Source organism: Leiobunum rupestre, chromosome 2 (assembly GCF_980474605.1).
Source record: "Leiobunum rupestre chromosome 2, qqLeiRupe1.1.hap1, whole genome shotgun sequence".
In the NCBI taxonomy this organism is placed as follows: domain Eukaryota; kingdom Metazoa; phylum Arthropoda; class Arachnida; order Opiliones; family Sclerosomatidae; genus Leiobunum; species Leiobunum rupestre.
In genome coordinates, this window is record NC_143385.1 from 37357045 (window position 1) to 37376168 (window position 19124).

Consider the following 19124-nt stretch of genomic DNA (forward strand, 5'->3'; position numbering starts at 1 on the left):
CGCGCTCAGGGTTTGCGTTTTTTCTCGGTTCCCAAGCCGAGTACAAAGTATGAAAAATGTGTTCTATGGGTTAATGCAATTAACCGTGATGATATCAATACAGTGGATATAAAATCGCACCACTATGTATGTTCCAAACATTTCATAAACGGCATTGGTCCAACCCCAGAAAATCCTGACCCGATTAAAGAGATGAAAGAGGTAACCTATTTAATATTTTATTATTTTGTTACTGTTTAAAACTAATACAAATTTTGTAACTAGCCTTCAATAACACTGGATCATAACTATGCCTATTCTTCAAGACAAAACGATTATGCTCTTCCCAATTACCACGGAGAATTAGATTCTCCAGTTTTAATGTGTAATGCAAAATTAGCTTCGAACCTGGATACAATCGTGGCTTCGAACCCGGATACAATCGTGGCTTCGAACCCGGATACAATCATGACTTCTAACCCGGCTACAATCGTGACTTTTAACCCGGCAACAATCGTGACTTTTAACCCGGCTACAATCGTGACTTCTAACCCGGCTATAATCGTGACTTCTAACGCCGATACAGTCGTGGCTTCCAACCCGGATACAGTCGTGGCTTCCAACCCGGATACAGTCGTGGCTTCCAACCCGGATACAGTCGTGGCTTCCAACCCGGATACAGTCGTGGCTTCCAACCCGGATACAGTCCTGGCTTCCAATCCTCAATTGGTTGTGGAAGTCCTAGAAAGGTCAAATATTGAGGTACACCCTCTGAAAAAAGTAGCCCATGATTTTTTGGTTTATCAGGCAAATAATATTGAGAAATGTGATTGGTCAATTGAAATTTTGAAAGAACTCCAAAATAATCAATCTGTTATAAAATCCTTGAGGTTAAGGAAAGTATCAAATAGTTGTTTAGTAATGGTTGAAATACTAAAATCATTATATGCTACTATTAAATTTTGCAACGAACCAGTTTCTTTCGACCATATGTTATTTTCTACAAGTTCTGTTGATTTTCACAAACCAATTGTTTCTCTTGAAGATTTACTTAGTATTCTCTACGAAATTGAAAACTGGAGAGCCTGTGGTGGTATACAAGGGGAGTTATACACCCATTTTAGAAACAAGTATTTAAAATCGACCAATGTCTGCTTACCAAGCCAGGCACTCAGATCAGGAAAATGTAAACAATTATTCATGGGCATCACGGCTAACATTTGTCAGGCTTGTCAAATATCTAAAAAGGTTTTGGAATGTCGAAAAAAAAGGGAAAAGCAAGTTAGATTAGGCACCAATAAAAATACCAACATCCGTTACATGTCTCAAGATCAAATTAAAGGAAAGTTTTCTATTTTGAATAAGAAAAATGTTGCTTTAAAAAGAAAGGCTAAACTAATGGAAATCAAACTTAAAAAGACCTTTAGAAGTGAAGCCATTTTTATGTCGGAAGAAGAAAGTAAAGATTTTGAAAACATTATTGCAAGAAATCCCTTTGAGAGCAGAACTATTTTTCAAAAGCTATTAATGCGAGAGCAATTAAAGATATTAACCTCGAAAAAATCCAGACCCAAAAAATGGCATCCGGCAATAGTTCAATGGTGTCTTTCAATCAAAGCAAAATCTGCTAGTACTTACGAAGCTCTAAGACAAGCCATTCCTTTACCTTCTCAAAGAACTCTCTTTAATTATTCAGTTGAATTAAATACCAAAAGTGGCTTCAATGAAGCTGTATTAAAAGAAATGAGCCAAAAAATTGATATCAACAACTTGGAAGAGCACCAAAAATATTTCACACTGATTATAGATGAAATTCAAGTAAAACAAGATTTGGTGTTTAATAGTAGTACTGGGGAATTGATAGGAGCAACGAATTTGAATACCTTCAGGAATAAGGTCAACGACATGGAGAGGCGAATTAAGGAACTTCTGAGGATTTAAGCAATAAAATAAACCTAGCTTCGCATATCCTTCAGTTAATGGTTCGAGGGATAACCACCAATTTCAAATATCCATTTGCCTACTTCCCATCTGGAAACAACAACGCCGAAGATTTATTTTCTATAATTTGGGATGCAGTTGAACATTTGCAAGCAATTGGATTTATTATTCTTGCAATTGTATGTGATAAGGCTACCTCAAACCAAAAATTTATCAAAATATGTACTGAAAGTGACCGAAATAATCACCAAGTAGGTTTTCAAACTGAAAACCCATATAATAATGGAGACCCTCTTTATTTTGTATCCGACATTTGCCACAATGTAAAAACTGCTAAAAATGGGTTAAGTAACAGTGGTAAGATGAAAAAACAAAAAGATGGTACTTTAAAACAAATTAGGCTACTAAAAAAAGGTGGAAAATTTATTTTGTGGAAGCATGTAGTTGAAACTTACGAAAAGGATACCAGTTCTCTGTTGCGGCTTGCACCAAAGTTAACATATAATCATGTCTATCCTAACGCATTCAGCTGCATGAGAGTGAAACTTGCCACACAAGTAATGAGCTCCAGTGTTGCTAATGCAATGGAAGTGCTAGTCGGTGATGAAGCCTCTGAGACTGTCAAATTTCTGCGTTACTTCGATACATTTTTCGATATTTTGAATGTTTCAGCATGTATTCACAAAAGAAAACCAGCCTTGGCACCTTTTACAAGCAAAGATGATTGGCGATTAAAGGTATAAAATAAATAAATAAATTGATGAATAATGTTTTGCAGTATAACAATTTTCTTTCTCCCTAGTGGTTGGTAGATGACTTCCTTGCCTATTTGGACGAGTGGGAAGAAGAAGTCAATCAACTAGATACGGAAGAAGATAAATCTCAAATGCTTCTTAGCAAGGAAACCAGAGAAGGTATCCGAATAACTGGTACGTTACATGTCCTCAGTGGCGCACCCAGACATTTTGCCTGGGGGAGGGCAAAGGCTTGTGTAAAGTGGGATCTTCTGGGGGGGCTGCACCCCTGCATGTCCCTAATAATTTAACTGCAATGAATGCATTCATTATCTGTTAAACTCTTATTTTATTTTTCAGTTTTCTCAACTATTGAAATTATTAAGTTTTTATTGGAAAAGGGAGCGCCTTTTGTTTTAACAGCCAGATTGAATCAAGATTGCCTCGAAAACTACTTTGGCACCCAGCGTGGGGCTTGTGGTTCTGGTGCCAACCCAACAGTCGATCAGTATGGCCAAGGAACTAAAAGGATAAAACTTATGAAATCTTTATTGAAAAAAGTAACTAATGGTAACTGCACTGCCACAAAAACAAAAAGACTCGAGAGAAAAAAAGCTGCCCGTGATGCTTTTCAAGATCGTCCTCAAAATATTAAAATCATTTAAAATATGCCAGCTTCCTGCAATTTTTTTACATTAAACATCTCTTTAAAGCATCCTTATTTTTGGTAGTTTTTTGTGTTAAAACTTTGAGTTCTTGGCGTATGCCACTGCTATTTAAGGAATCTCTTTTTAACGCCTGAAATTTATTCTTCACACTTCTGGTTAACCCCTTTAAGTGACAATTAATGAGAATCGTAAAACACTTCCTCTTTGCAGCATTTAAATTTTCCCTATCCTCACCCCACAGATTATCCCAAGTTTCGTTAACATATAAATCATTTCCTAAAGCCAAAATTATTTTGGCTTTTCTTTCTTCATTTAAATTGAAGGGATCATCTGCATTAATAAAATTCCTGATAACATCACAAATATGCTTAAAAAATTTGATAGCTTCGGTTGAAAGAAAAAGGAGTCCTCCCCTATCTTGTTTACTACTCCATTCGTGAAAATCTTTCGTTGCTTCGGATTTTTTTACAAGACAATTTTCCCAAAATGTCTGACAATTATAGAGGCCAATTAATTGATTAACGGTGTATCCCGCCATTTGGTGTATAACTTGTAGCTCTTTAGTTCTTTCATCCTTCGGGCTTAGTTTTATCGTCTTAGGGTGTTCTTTTTTCTCGTTGGGCACAACTAAATCTGCTTCTTTTTGAAGATAGTTCACATGAATTTCATTAAATAAACGGTTGGAAAATATTGATGTTACAAGGTACTGATCCTTCTCTTCTAGAGCCTTAAATGGTGGCATATTTGAGAAAGATTTCTTTAATTCTGAACGAAAATCAGCATTGTTAATTAGTTTGTGCCTTTTGGTGGTAAATTTCACTTTGTCCAGTAATCCTGTTTTTTCATCAGCAAAGGCAGACAGAAAGTCAACAGCTTCGTCTGTTATCTTAATACATTTAGATTTCCTTATTTCTTGCAATGCATCCTATTGAAAAGATTAGAATAATTAAACCAAAAGGAATAATTCATTCTGTTTCCACAGTAAATTATGCCCTTTGCGGAATTTGATCATCAGTTATAACATGGCTAGTAACAATCAGTAATTAAGAACATAGGTACCAGTAGAACAATTACCTATTATTTTTAATACTTACGATCACTGGTTTTGGTCTGCCAACAAAAGTAACCTTATACAATTCGGAAGCATTAGCAAGTATTACATTTAGATTTTCCATTAAAAATTCTTTATTGAAACCAATACCTAAAAAGAAATAATCGTGCAAAGGCTTAAATAAGCATTGAAACTTTTGAAATATTTAGTTATCATTTTTAATTACCTGTATCGATTTTCCTCCGCTGCACCTTAGTAATCTTTTTAACTATTCTAATTTTGCAATAGGTATGATCATTTTGATCCATAATCAGAGTTACGCTTTAATTTCAGTGAAAAATGAACAATTGAAACTAATATTTACACGAGGAGACCATTTCGTTATTATTTTTGAGATACCTTTCTTCGCCTGCCTGTAGAGGGAGCCGTACAGTGTTTCAATTTGGTCACGTGCTAATAACTTGCAAAGTGTTTCCCCCTTTAAAGTATCACCCCCTTACTCCCCACAGTGGGAGTGTTGGCCGTCGGAGAAGATTTTTGAACCTCTTAAATAACCACTCCTTGTCTAATCCTTCTTGGTGATAGTTTGGAAGAAAACCTGAGTTTGACATCTTTTGTTTTCAGTGTTTGCCTTATTTATTATTGTTAAATAAATACTCTGTTATAATATTATTATAATGACAAGTATTTGTGCATAAAGAAAACCTAACCGTAACCCACCATCTTAGAAACTAATGCTTCGTCTGCTTATAAAAAACAGCTGTTTCCTCCGTCACTATAAATTGGCTCCGCCCTACGCGTCGCTGGAGGTTACCTAGGGTATTCCAGTTGAATGTTCATGGCTTAAATAGATTCATGTTAGTACTTTAAAAACAACACAGATTCGTGCATTAAGGACAAGTTAGACATTTTCAATAGACCGAAAAAAATATCTCCTGTAAATGTCTCTTCTCTGCTACAAACTTGGATTTTAAAAAGGGGGTGATTAGTCACGTGTTCGTTGCTGCTAGCGCCATCTAATTGAATTCCAGTCAAATTCCCAAAATCTGTATCAAAGTCCCAAAACCCAAGTGAAAATTCCGAAACCTGTGTCAAAATTCCGAAATCGGTGTTAAAATCTCGAAACTCCCGTCAAAAATTCGAAATTGAAATAAAATTTTTGAAATCATTGTTAAAAATTTCAAAATCTCGGAATCACTTTTTAATCTAGAAATCAGTTAGATGTTTCAAATCACGTACGGAAATTTATGTAATGTACGTCGGATCAATCGGGTTTTTGGCTTTTTCCTAAAACGTACGAAAGGGACATTAAAGGGATTCATCACTCACAACAGGGGGAGGCAGAGGGGTAACATAAAATCCAGACTTGCAGTGTGCTTCAAAATCAGTTTTTTTGTGACCCCTATGCCTTCCCCTGTTGTGAGTGAGGGATCCCTTTAACACCGGGTTGGCCATTTCTTGAAACGTCAAAAACAACTTAACACGTTATTGAAGTTTTATTAACTGGGTATGGCGCGGTTGGCTTTTTCCTAAAAGGTCCGAAAGGGACGTTAACACCGGGTTGACCATTTCTTGAAACGTCAAAAAACGACTTAAGACGTTTTTGAAGTAATATTACCTCGGTATGGCGCATAGAAATTTTATAACAGAATGATTCCGTATAAATACAAAATGGGCCAATTCCATTTTCGGAGGTTTCGTCATTATCAGCCAATCACGATTCAAAGAGTGGCTACGGCAACGACTCATTGCCATCTAGTTTGAGTTACTAATAATAATTCGATTTTAGATTACGTCACCTTAAGAACCAGCATTTGATTGGCCCACGTCAATCGAGTTTAATGTTTATAGGTTTAGTTTGCCGTACAGAGGTACACTCTCTTTGAAAAGTCTTCGACAGCTGAAATTTTTGCCCTCTTTTTAATTCTGCTAGAAAACTATAATAGATAGCTCGATGAAACCAATTGCAACTTTTATTTATTTTCCAATATCTTTCGTTATTTATCGGTTTCGTCCGCCAAAAATTATTAGTTTGGCGGGAACCGTCAAAACTCATTTTTGACAACTTTTTAAATATTGGTTCTACGGCACTGACTCGCGAGTTTTTGAATTCACAATGGTCGGTTCATATTTAGAAAGTGGAAAAATTATCCCTCTACAACCAACGGTTGAGAAGTTATCGCGTTTCCAAATTGTCGTCGAAGTCGCGTTATTTATAATCGCTTGATGCATTTTAGGTGTTTCCTAGTTTCGAGGAAAGTTTGGAAACGCGATAACTTCTCAACCGTTGGTTGTAGAGGGATAATTTTTACACTTTCTAAATATGAACCGACCATTGTGAATTCAAAAACTCGCGAGTCAGTGCCGTAGAACCAATATTTAAAAAGTTGTCAAAAATGAGTTTTGACGGTTCCCGCCAAACTAATAATTTTTGGCGGACGAAACCGATAAATAACGAAAGATATTGGAAAATAAATAAAAGTTGCAATTGGTTTCATCGAGCTATCTATTATAGTTTTCTAGCAGAATTAAAAAGAGGGCAAAAATTTCAGCTGTCGAAGACTTTTGAAACAGGGCGGCTCCTTGAAGGGGCGCAGCACAGTATATAAAAAGAAAATGAAAATGAAAATAAAAAATGGAAAAAAAAACAAAAATACAATATGATTACAGGAATGCAAAAATGAGTAGAAAACAAGAAATCGGGGTCTCAGAAAATTATATTCAAATATAAATTTAGCGATTTTAACTGGGATTAGTTTCCAAATTGGCTGCACGCCAGAGGGCTAATTCTCTATTCCACGTAAAGAGGATATGTTTGATCATGCCAGGTTCCCAGCGGCTGCCATCAATCAGACCCAGCAGCCATGCGATGGACTCACCCCAATGTTCCCCTCTCCAATCATGAATTGCAATGTCATCATGGGCTAGCGTCGGGCATTCTAGTAAGACGTGTTCTAATGTTTCATTAGGCCAGCCACACAGCTTGCATTGTGGCGAATAGCCAAAGATTGCTGACTGTCGCTCCCCAGTCATGATAGATCCCGTCCGGGCTTGGAATAATAGGCCCGCTCATAGAGTACCATCATAGCACCATTCTTTAGCTGGGCATTTCTTTTCTTGGTATGCAATTCGGCTCTTCTTTTTTTTGCACATCGGTAGCCCAAGACAGTTTTTCAGATTCGTTTATCTCTCGCGAAACAGTGCTTTCCCAGGCTTTGTAAGTGGTAGCGGTGCCCCTTTCTGTACCGACACTGTACTTGCTGTATGACGTATTGTATCCATTGGCTCGGATCACGGCCAACTTTGATCACGCGCTGTTCGCGCTACTACGGCCAACTCATTCGTCGAAATTCCGCGAGCAAGGATTTTCCCCCTATAAACTGTACTATAATGTGTAGGAGTTCAGCGCCACGCTCGGTGGTTATATTGTCCCCAATGTAAAAACTATACTAAAAATAATAATCCGCTAGGGGCGCTGACGTCATACACATCTTTTGCTCATAGGTTAACACAGAAACGTCAACGAATGATATGGCCGCTGTAGCGCGAGAGATGCGCGAGAAATCAAAGTTGGCCGTGCTCGGATAAAGAGGAATAACCTTTTGGCGATCCTATCTGGGTGTAGGAATTTCAGACGGCCCAAGTACTTGTAGTTTTAAAACATGGTAGACCGTTTCTTTACTCGTAAAGATTTTTCTCTTATATTCAAACGTTTTCGTTAACTATTGCGTTGTTTGTTGTTATGGCTCATCGATGTTTCATTTTCACATGTAGAAAACGATTTGCAGTGGACGATAATGTGTCGTTGTACAGGTAAACGTTTGGGTTTTCTTAAGCCTCGGAGCAATTTGAAATGTTAACAAACGGCGGGCTTTCAAATTGGGTTGGTAACAGTTACTTCAGGAAGTTCAGTGAGCCTAGTGGAACAACAACTCAGGACTATAATTACTGCAATATCCGTTTTTTTAAAAACACTTTATTTAATTACTATCTCTTATGTTGTTTAACAGTGGAATGTTGAATTTAAGCAGAGTGAGAGACATTTATCTTGACTAAGCTTCTAAGAGAAAAATCATATTATTAAATAGAAGGTAAAGTTTTTATAAATAAGACAAGTTAATTATCAGTATGATTGTTGCTGTTAAATTCAATGACTGTCGTCAATTCGTCATAAGTGTCATTCTTTAGTGTAATGTATTTTTTTCTGGGATATAATTACTCTTTCATAAGGTTTATGTTTATCTACGTTTCTACAAACATAATAATAAATATAATATTACTTACTAAAATGCCGAGCACTAGGCGCGGATGGCTTTTTCCGAAAGAGACGTAAACACCGGGTTGGCCATTTCTTGAAATGTCAAAACGCGGTTGGCTAATACAATATTCATCAATAACATTTCTAATATAAAATTCAATGTGAATCAACAATATTTATAATATTAATAATAATTTAAATATATAATTTTACTAAAACAAATACATTTTCATGGTGAAGTTATTGCAATTTATAACTATTTAATATAGGAAAGTTATGTCCAACACTTTAAACTTATTTATTATCTCCGTCGCGAGTTCTACCGTGTCTCAGAGATATCTCAGTCTGTTGTAAACAGACTTGGAATTAGCGGGAGTCTTGGGGCCATGCCAATGTCTCTTAATAAAAATCAGTGGGCTCTTAAAATAAATCATTCGAACGGGGGTTGCGGGCCACCGGGGCTCTCAATTTAATTAAAAAATATTTATTAAACATTTTACGGAAATTTCTGGAACATATTGATTTGTACGCCGTTTTTGAAACTCTGTTTTCCTACCCTATACGAGAGCGGGATCTAGCGTTACAAATGATTATGTGTGATATTATAATATACTTGCTTGTTTTAAAGTTACTAAATGTTATGTAAGTAACGTAACCAATTTTTATTTTCCTATTTTCCCTACCTAATTTTAAATTTTTTCCCCTAATGACCCCCCCCCCCCCGGTTGGGCCAGTGGCTCTCAATAAAAATAAACTTAAGGGGGTCGGGGGCCAAAATATCACTATTTCCAAGTCTGGTTGTAAACCATTTCGGCGAATGGACGTCGTTTTCTTTTTCCTAAAACGTCGGAAAGACTCGTAAACACCGTGTTGGCCATTTCTTCAATTGTCGAAAAAGGACTAAAAATGTATTCGACCCGAATAAAATATAATTAGTAATAAAATAATTACCTTAGTTACGCGATATTAACTCGGTATTGCGCAGTTGGCTTTTCCTAAAACGTCGGAAAGGGACGTAAACACTGGGTGGGCCATTTGTCTACCAAATAATAAAAGGCCAACTGGAAGGGAGTCCTTTCCCCAAAAGGTACATAAAACATTTTTCAAACTATAAAACTTATTGAAATAGGGATAATTTAAATTTAATTTTTATATCAATTTCATTGCTGATGAAAAACATTTAAATATCGCGTGAAAATCATGTGTAAACAAAGTTTCCAAAGTTGGCCAAGTTCTCACATATCTTAGCTATTTAGTGGGCCAAGTTGGCCAAGTTGGCTAGTTGGCCTTTTAGTAGCTCGCAGTACGAGCTAGTTAGTTAGATAAGTACCGGGTTTAATCGGAATACAGATATTACCTTCAGCTTCCGATCCAATTCTCAATGCTTCCACATTACGTTGCTTCGTTTTCGATCTCTCATACTACACATCTGATATTTATCGAATGTGTCCTATATTTGATTTGGTTTTTAGATAAATAAGTAGTTATTTATTCAGTAGGTGGTACAATCACCGTCTTGATTAAATCTAACTTGTATCACGTTGGGCTACGCGCGATTTACGAACCTTGGGCTACGCGCGATTTACGAACCTTGGGCTACGCGCGATTTACGAACCTTGGGCTACGCGCGATTTACGAACCTTGGGCTACGCGCGATTTACGAACCTTGGGCTACGCGCGATTTACGAACCTTGGGCTACGCGCGATTTACGAACCTTGGGCTACGCGCGATTTACGAACCTTGGGCTACGCGCGATTTACGAACCTTGGGCTACGCGCGATTTACGAACCTTGGGCTACGCGCGATTTACGAACCTTGGGCTACGCGCGATTTACGAACCTTGGGCTACGCGCGATTTACGAACCTTGGGCTACGCGCGATTTACGAACCTTGGGCTACGCGCGATTTACGAACCTTGGGCTACGCGCGATTTACGAACCTTGGGCTACGCGCGATTTACGAACCTTGGGCTACGCGCGATTTACGAACCTTGGGCTACGCGCGATTTACGAACCTTGGGCTACGCGCGATTTACGAACCTTGGGCTACGCGCGATTTACGAACCTTGGGCTACGCGCGATTTACGAACCTTGGGCTACGCCATCTTTAACTGGGCTATTTCGTTGTTTCTTTGACAGAATATAGCGCCATCTTGTAGTGGAAATATAAAACTTTACGCAGCGCCTCTACGGGCGGGTTTTTAAAATTTTGAATTCTTTATTTCTACATTACGTTCTATTTTTAATGATTTAGATTAATTATTTCATTTTGACTATAAACTGATAAAATATAAATATTTTTGAAGGATATATTGTTTATACCACTGCTCATCTTTTTTTCTTTTTCTGAGAAACATTATTTGAGACTTTTGCCAAATCTGGGAGAAATAGACTGGACAAAATCCATTTAACAAAATAATACAATGGATTTTATTGCTTTATTAAATAGGTTTACTTATACCAAGGCTGTTATCCCAGAATAATAGTACCCCCTCAGTAAAGAAGAATGTTTTAGAAACATTTCACCATGCCCGTTATGCGGGACATATGGGAATGGCTTTAATTCGGTGAAATATCTTTTCCAAGTTTTTCTGGGAAGGGATGAAAAAGAAAGTACAGGATTACGTCCGAACCAATGAAAGACGTAAGAATTAAGGCCGTATAATGAGTTGCATCCTTTATTAGCCATGGGAATTAGTTGGGTTAGACTTAGTTGGACCCTTCCCCCTCCGGTAACACTCACGTATTGATCACGGTCGAGTATTTCACCAAAGCAGTTGAAATAGTGCTGGTAACCCAAGCCACAGCTATTAACGTCGCCAAAAACTTCCTGGATTACATTATCGGTCGATACAGAATGCCCCTCCAAATTAATTCCGATGATAGTCCCCAATTTATCAGTAACGTGGTTGCAGAAGTAAATGATCTTAGGTGAATAAAGTATAGTTTTAACAGTGTATATCATCACCAAAGTAACACCAGCGAGAGATACGACCAAATCGCGGGACGTTTACTAGCGACATACATTGGTATGGATCATCGAAATTGAGATAAAAATCTTCCCCTAATAAGAATAGCAATGAATAGTAGACCGAACGATGTTACTGATTTTCATCCTTTATTTAAATTTTGTACGAGAAGCTCACTTACCAGGAGATCCCCTTCCATTTGAATTAGATGGAGAAGACAATGACCCAACCCTATTTATTCACAAACTTCATGTCGCTTATAAACAAGTCCAAAATCGGGTCAAAACGTACAAGACAAGAGCAAGGCTCAATACGACGAAGAAAGACGCCCCCTTTCTTTAAATATAAGACAATTAATTAGTTCCTAAATTTGAAGGCCCATACCTTGTCGAGACGATACTTCATAATTTAGCTTACGTCATATCAAACCCCGAGACCCAAGAAGAAATAGGGACTTATCACATTGAGCAGCTAAATGTTTTTCACGAACGCACAAGAATCAATGATTTAATAATCGAAGTAAACAATTCCTTCCTCCCTCAGATCAGGTGGAAGAGAGCATTGATTGCTTCTGATCTCCCAACGCACCCTTAACTAGTATCCGCCATCTTAGAAGCTCCAGATTATCCCCATCCACACGCGAAGTGTGCGAGCTAGACCCCTCGGCCGCGGCTATCGCTATAGTAAACGGTGGTATTTCCGCCGACAAGGAAATTCCTCTGACCTCGAATAAGTATGCACATTCCCACGATGCACAGTCAATGAACGCAAGGAGCACCCAATCAAATGTATCCAATGCGATAATTGTGAACATTGGTATCAACCTAAGGGCCTCGAGATGGACGATGACATTGCAGACCTTATTCCCAAATATTATAGTAAACAATGTCAACCCGTGTTGCATATGTCTCTAACACAACCTTTATTTCAATCAGCTCAATTCGAGGATTCGGCGAAAGATCTCCAAAGTTCGCCTCAACTGTCTGCACCAGAAACCCAACGTCGATACATAGTCGATGTAACCAAACGAACCAATAGGGATTACACCCAAAGAGGGAACCATTCCAACACACTTGGATTGGAGGTAGAAGTTATCGCTAGCCCATAAAAGTCCCTCCAGAGCGGTTAAATACCCATCGGCCGCCGCACCCGCCAATTATGTAATTTCGTAACTGCTTAACTTATTTATTAAATAATGATAAGTTTTCTTGAGGTAAAACTATATATAAGCATAATTTGTGAAGAGCTTCTAGTTATTTAAATTTTTTTAATCAAATATTTTCACCTAGTTATCTCTTCGTTAAAGGAAAATTTATACCCGACTTTTTCCCGAGTGGAAGTTGTCCCATCCATAATTAAAGTTTCGAGATCCACCGAATTAATTTTTACTTCATCCAATTGTTTATCATTTGCTACGCTTGCTTTGATATCACGAGCGAGTTAACTTTGGTATTGGCCCTAGTTTATAATAGGCAAACGTCCACAAAAACTAAAAAATGACATATAACACCCAAAGAGCTGTAACAAAATATCGTGTAAAGTTTCAGCACCGTTCGAAAGAACGAAAATAGAGAAAGTGAGCTTTCGTATCCAAAGTCTAGCGGCCAAACCTCTCACGTTTCGTGTAAGTGATTCGAAAATAGGCCTTTATCATTAAATATAAACAATTCCAAAGACACCAATTAATGGATTGAAAATGTTTTGAGATATCCCCTTCCTCTGACGCCTCTCAGTTTCTATAGAGTGACTCTTCCACACAATGCTGTCGCTGGTTAGACGCTCGGCTCGGCCGACACGTGTCTTGAATGATTCCGTAAGTTGGAATTCTACAATAGTTATACTGTTCCACTTTCAGCTAATTTAAATGAATTATGGCATCAATATAAGTTTCAATTAACTTTATTGGTATTTTGTGGTTATACACATGTTGAATCGTGGATTTAATGCAAGTATATAAGCTTAGGAAAATATCAATTGAAAATCATAAAATGCTTCGATTTTCTAAGGAAACACATTTTTTAATATCTAAAGGCCTTTGAATATGAGTAAAAAGTTTTTAATTCCGAATAGTTATTTGATCAAAATTTGATTCAAATATGATTACATTAACAAAAGTTGAGTTGTCTAAGTCTACATCTTATTAACTTGGAGCATCAGAAAAATACTTTATGAATAGCGCTTTCATAAAGATATGCGCGGGACAAAGATTAAAGTGTGAATCGGTTAAAGATTGTTTGACACTTCAAAATTGGAAAATCAAGTTATGGCTTGGCTTTATTTGATATACCATATTCTCTTTTTATAAATACCTCGTCTATACATTTAAATCTATAGTTCATTTTTATAACCTTGTAAAAGTCTATCTTCTCAGCCAAAAATCCAATCTCCCACAAATATTCTAAAGTGATCTAAATATTTTTGGGAAGCCTCAACAAATTTGAATGTATCTAAAATATACTATGGAAATCTGAAAAACACATCTTAATTTGTATATTTTTGAAGATATATTTAAAGGACGTCCAAAATATCGATCTTCCTGGATCGAGAGATATCCAAGTGTTTTCCTAAATAACAAAGCCATATGATGTATAGCATTGCATCGATATCCAGGGTTAATCCTTATGCTTTGATAGATATATCCGAATTTACCTTTCATTCCGATGTCAGAGAGATACTACATCCAAATTATCTTTTTTTCTGATAATTTGTAATCCACCCAAAAACCATTCGGTTAAAAATTGCAAGGTCCTTTAAACAAAAACGTCACGTCTTATATTACTCTAGGCCATAAAAGTAGTGAAATCAAATAACGGGCAAGATCTGTAATTATATTCCCATAAACGTCATAAACTGGACTTATTTATCGACAAGTGATGTGCTCTGAAGTAATATGCTAGACCTTGCGCGTCCTAAGTGTTTTACTGAGTTAAAATCCTTTGTACTACCATAAAACATTTCAAAGAGAATGGCTAATATTAGAATCGCATTGTATCAAATACACCGTTAAATAAATTGGTTTGAAAATTTTCAACGGTTCTTGGGATGTTCGCAAAGCATTCTGGGAAAGAAAGAAACACACTATTGGCTGAAAATGCTATCTCTCGCTCATGTGCTAGAACGTATTTTCGGCTCGATGGCCGAGACAAGTTTTCTTAGCTTAGCTGTAACGATTCTAATAATACCAAATAAGTTAAATAATTTACCAAGTTAATTAAAGAAAAAGGGCAATATCAGATAAAACGTTTTCTTAAGAATGTATAAAGAGTGAACAAATCATAAAATTTACAACGTAGCGGACGAAAGGCAAGCATAAATATCAAGAATTAGTTCCTAAAAACGATGTAGATGGCAGCATTACCTAATCACGGGACCATTTCAACCTCTAAACTTTAAAGTTTTCTTTCGTTCTCGCAAAACGTGGCCCGGCTTGTTAATTTTATTTATAGGTGCATATATTGTTTAGATCGAAATATATTATCTACTCTGGGGCTCGATTCTGAGATTATCGTTAAGGAAGTTAACGGGAAATAATCCTCGTTAACTTCGGAAATTGTCGCTAGCGGAAAAAAATGCGATTCTAAGACTCTTGTTAAGAAAATTGTCGTCAGAAGCAGCGCGAAATTGTCGCTATTTCTAACTACAAAAAAATTATGTCGTTAGAGTCACACGCGAAAACTATTTTAAATATGGCGGGGTTTTTGAGATATGAAATTTTAGCTTTAGCAGAAGAAATTGAAATTAATCGCGATTTAAGGCGTCAAAGAGTTATAAGAGATCGAGCTCAAGCTTTTGAGTTGGACGATTATCGTTTTAAACGTTTATTCCGGGTAAAAAACCAACTTGCGTACACTCTTTGCGATAGGCTTGGTGAGCGTTTATCGGGAAACAACGCATTGGCAATACCAGTTAGTATTAAGGTTAGTAATATTTAAAAAATAAATTTAATTCCACACAATTCACTAAAATAACATCATATTTTTAAGATTTTGATTGCCTTGCGTTTTTACGCTGTAGGATGCTATCAAAGAGCCATTAGCCAAGATCTTTATATAGCAGTAAGCCAGCCTACTGTAAGCCGATGTGTTGCTGCTGTCAGTCAAGCTATTGTTGAAATCCTAATGAGAGATGAAATTAAATTTCCCGTCACTGATGTTCAGCAGTTAGAGATTAAGATGGGGTATGTCCTCATTTAAAGGGCCACACCGCCGTTTGAAAAAATTCGGGCCGGATTTACCACGTGGTAACAGATACGACCAATGGTATTCTGGAAACAAGCGCGGGAAACTTGTTAAATTCAAACGCCCGTGTGTTCCTTTTGTAATTCTTATACAGGATGTTAATTAAAAAACGATTCCCAAAATGTATTTCAGGTAAGAGCTTGAGATTTTAAGTGTATGACAATAAAAATTTTAATGACCTTGAATCATCCCTCAAGGTCATTGTACAATTACACAATCCCTACACGCTTCATAAACTCTTAAATTTTCTAATTTATACCTAAAATACATTTTGAGTAATTAGCTCTGTATAATTCTTTTAGTTAAATCCTGTATGTGCTTTTGTTTGTAGTTTTAATTAGATTGCTGAATTCCCCGGTATAATTGGCCTCATTGATGGGTCGCATATTGCTATAGTGGCACCACCAGCAAATGATATGCATTACAGAGAGAATTTATACGTTAATCGTAAAGGATACCATTCATTGAATGTCCAATTTGCGAGTATTTAAAAAAATTAAATCTCACTTCCTGGTTAACTTAGAAATAATTGCAGATTTGCAACCATAATCTAAAATTTACAAATGTAAATGCAAGGTTTCCTCGGTCAGCCCACGACTCTCATGTCTTTAAGATATCGCGAGTGTCTGAATTTTTAAGAGAGTCATATACGAATGGGAGAGTGAGCTCATGGCTTATTGGTGACAGTGGTTACCCCCTGCGGCCATGGTTACAAACTCCTATTCTAAATCCTCCACAAGGCTCAGCTGAGGAAAGGTTTAACGGTGCCCTCACTTAAACTCGTCAAGTTGTAGAACGTAGCATCGGGGTCCTCAAGCAGGTGTTTCGCTGTTTATTGCAGCACCGGACACTCCATTATCATCCAACCCAAACAGCTAACATTGTGTATGCGTGTGCAACATTGCATAATATGAGAAGGAACGAAAATCACAAACTTGAAGATGACGAGTTTTCTGAAACTGAAAGTGACAGCGAAAGTGAAAATGATGAGATGGCACCTAGAGAGCAGCAAAATAGGAGACGAAGAAGGCAAAGGGAGGCGCAGTTAAGAAGAGAAAGACGCGCGCAAGTGTGGGACATTCCCAATTACGAGCCTCAGCGAAATGAGAGCTGGTTGCAGCCCGGTAAAGATCTGAGGGCTCGCCTAGTTCGAAGGTTCCGTTAACGCTTTAAAATAAGACCACCAAGGTTCTGACTCAAGTTACCCACAAACTTTAAATATTTTACACATGATATTAATAATAACCACATTCAAAATAGTTTAAGATAATAAAACTGGTTTTAATTTCCATTATTTTTCTGTCACTGCCTTGGTTAAAGCAATGATCCCAGTAGCTATAGCTTCGATGGCTGTAACTTTTCTAGCCGCTATTACATTTTTCTCCTTCAATGCTTTGGCAATGTTTTCTAATCCCTTGCTTATTTCCATGAAAGCCACCCTTTTCTCCTCTTAAATTTCTTTAATGGCGCTTGTGGCATTTTCATATTTTTTTAAAGGTTCATCATATTTCCCTGCATTAAAATTAAATTATTAAGTTAGAATGCATCTTTTTCTCAGAGTACTACGCAAGGTGATTTTCAGCAATGTTTACGAAACTCAGGGGGATTGATATACCCTTCCATGTAAAATGAATACTGCTAAAATAAATCTGGTTAATGGGCTAATGTTTTTTTCACTTTTAAGGTTGAGATTTCAAATTTATTTCATTTTATGAAAGTTTAATGAATTTACAAATATTGATTTTCTTAATTTAGAAATGAATAAAATTTATGAAAACCTCTCCTATATCTAATTAAACACTTTTTAATGTACCCAAAATTCCATTACACTTTTATTCTTTTTTGTTATTTTACCAAAAAATGTGAATACATGTGATATCAATGAATATACGCAATTTTACCCAAATTTAAACCATTTACTAAAAAAGACTGCTATCACGACACAGCCCATAGACCAAATTCCCTTTAGGAGTATTCATTTTACAAGAAGGTCTATCAAATTCCCCTGAGTTTCATCAAAATCGGTGAAAATCACCTCAGGTAGTTTCTTACTTTTTTTCCCTTTGTGTGTTTTCAATGACATGGATGAATTAACATTCCCTTCGTTGTTAGAGGTTGAATTTTCATTCTCTTCATTGTTTGAAGGCCAAGCTAAAGAACTTTCAGGGTTATCCCTCGGGTTATCCTGCCCTGCTGCTGAGTTATTATGATTTTCTGCCAAACACGTTACATTTTGAACTATTTCAAAAACTTAATTCCCAATTGCAGCTGTTATTGAACCCGAAGCTTCGCTACATGAGGGCAATATGGAATGCTGAAAAAGAATATATTCAATTGACATAATAAAACATTTAAAATTAGTTAAATTTACTTCTGGGACAGCTGAAAATCCTGCCTCAACCACTGATATATTGCCTTCAATAGCAAGGGGCCCTATGAGAGCTACGAGACGAGTCTCTAGCTCTGTTAGTTCTACATCTCGGGTTCTTTCACCACCGCCAGTTTTCTTAAATGAAAGCTTAACCGCTGTGGCCTTCGCTTTTATGTACGACTTCCAATCAGTAAACGTCTAAACAATAAAATAAATAGATTAAACACTAAATTTGATTTCAATTAGCTTTACACGAAAATATTGAGTTAATACATTTTAAATGTGGTATAATATTAACAAAAAGTACTTACTTTTTTCCATTTCAGCCTGTCTTTAACTGCACCGGTTCCAACGGAGTTTAACTGAAGAACTAACTCATCCCACAACTTATCCGATATTATTTTAGTAAATTCTACAGTGCATTTTTGAGAAATAAGTTGTGGATGTTTTTCCAAAAAGTCTACAATTAGATCTTTTTGAGATTCATTCACTCACGCTCCTCGTTTGTTATTCATAATCATTTTTATAAAAGTTTACTTTAAGGACTTTGAAAACCATCTGAATTTACTCAATTTAGGCCTAACGCAGAAGCGGCAGAATGAACACGGACTACTTCGTGTTTACAAGAAAGTAATACCGTCTGCTTAATAAAACGCTGCCTCGCTATTGGCCCTTTCAAAAACGGAAACACGTGACTAAACTTTTTCCTCGTTCGTGTTTTCATTCTTAACGCCACCGTAGCGAGAGCTCGCTTAGAATACCAATCTCACTCTCGTTAAGAAATTGTCGCTGAGAGATTGTCGTTTCGCCTATCGCCAGAATTTTTGTCGCTAGCTTAACGATAGCCTCAGAATCGAGCCCCTGTTTAGATTTACTCTTTTACCTTAAAAGCATAGTAAACGAGTTTCAATAATC

The 19124-nt window shown here is 36.8% G+C and overlaps 2 long non-coding RNA genes across 2 annotated transcripts; both read right to left on the reverse strand.

Annotated features, from left to right (window-relative positions):
- Window positions 1-373: 373 nt before the first annotated feature.
- On the reverse strand, window positions 374-1397 carry LOC149957470 (uncharacterized). The gene is made up of 3 exons (XR_016478220.1): window positions 1139-1397; window positions 953-1064; window positions 374-720 (listed from the first exon to the last, which is right to left on the reverse strand). It is a non-coding gene; the product is annotated as an uncharacterized LOC149957470 (long non-coding RNA).
- Window positions 1398-4180: 2783 nt separating this feature from the next.
- Window positions 4181-4673, reverse strand: LOC149957471 (uncharacterized). Its single transcript, XR_016478221.1, has 3 exons — window positions 4600-4673; window positions 4417-4449; window positions 4181-4247 (listed from the first exon to the last, which is right to left on the reverse strand). It is a non-coding gene; the product is annotated as an uncharacterized LOC149957471 (long non-coding RNA).
- Window positions 4674-19124: the final 14451 nt, after the last annotated feature.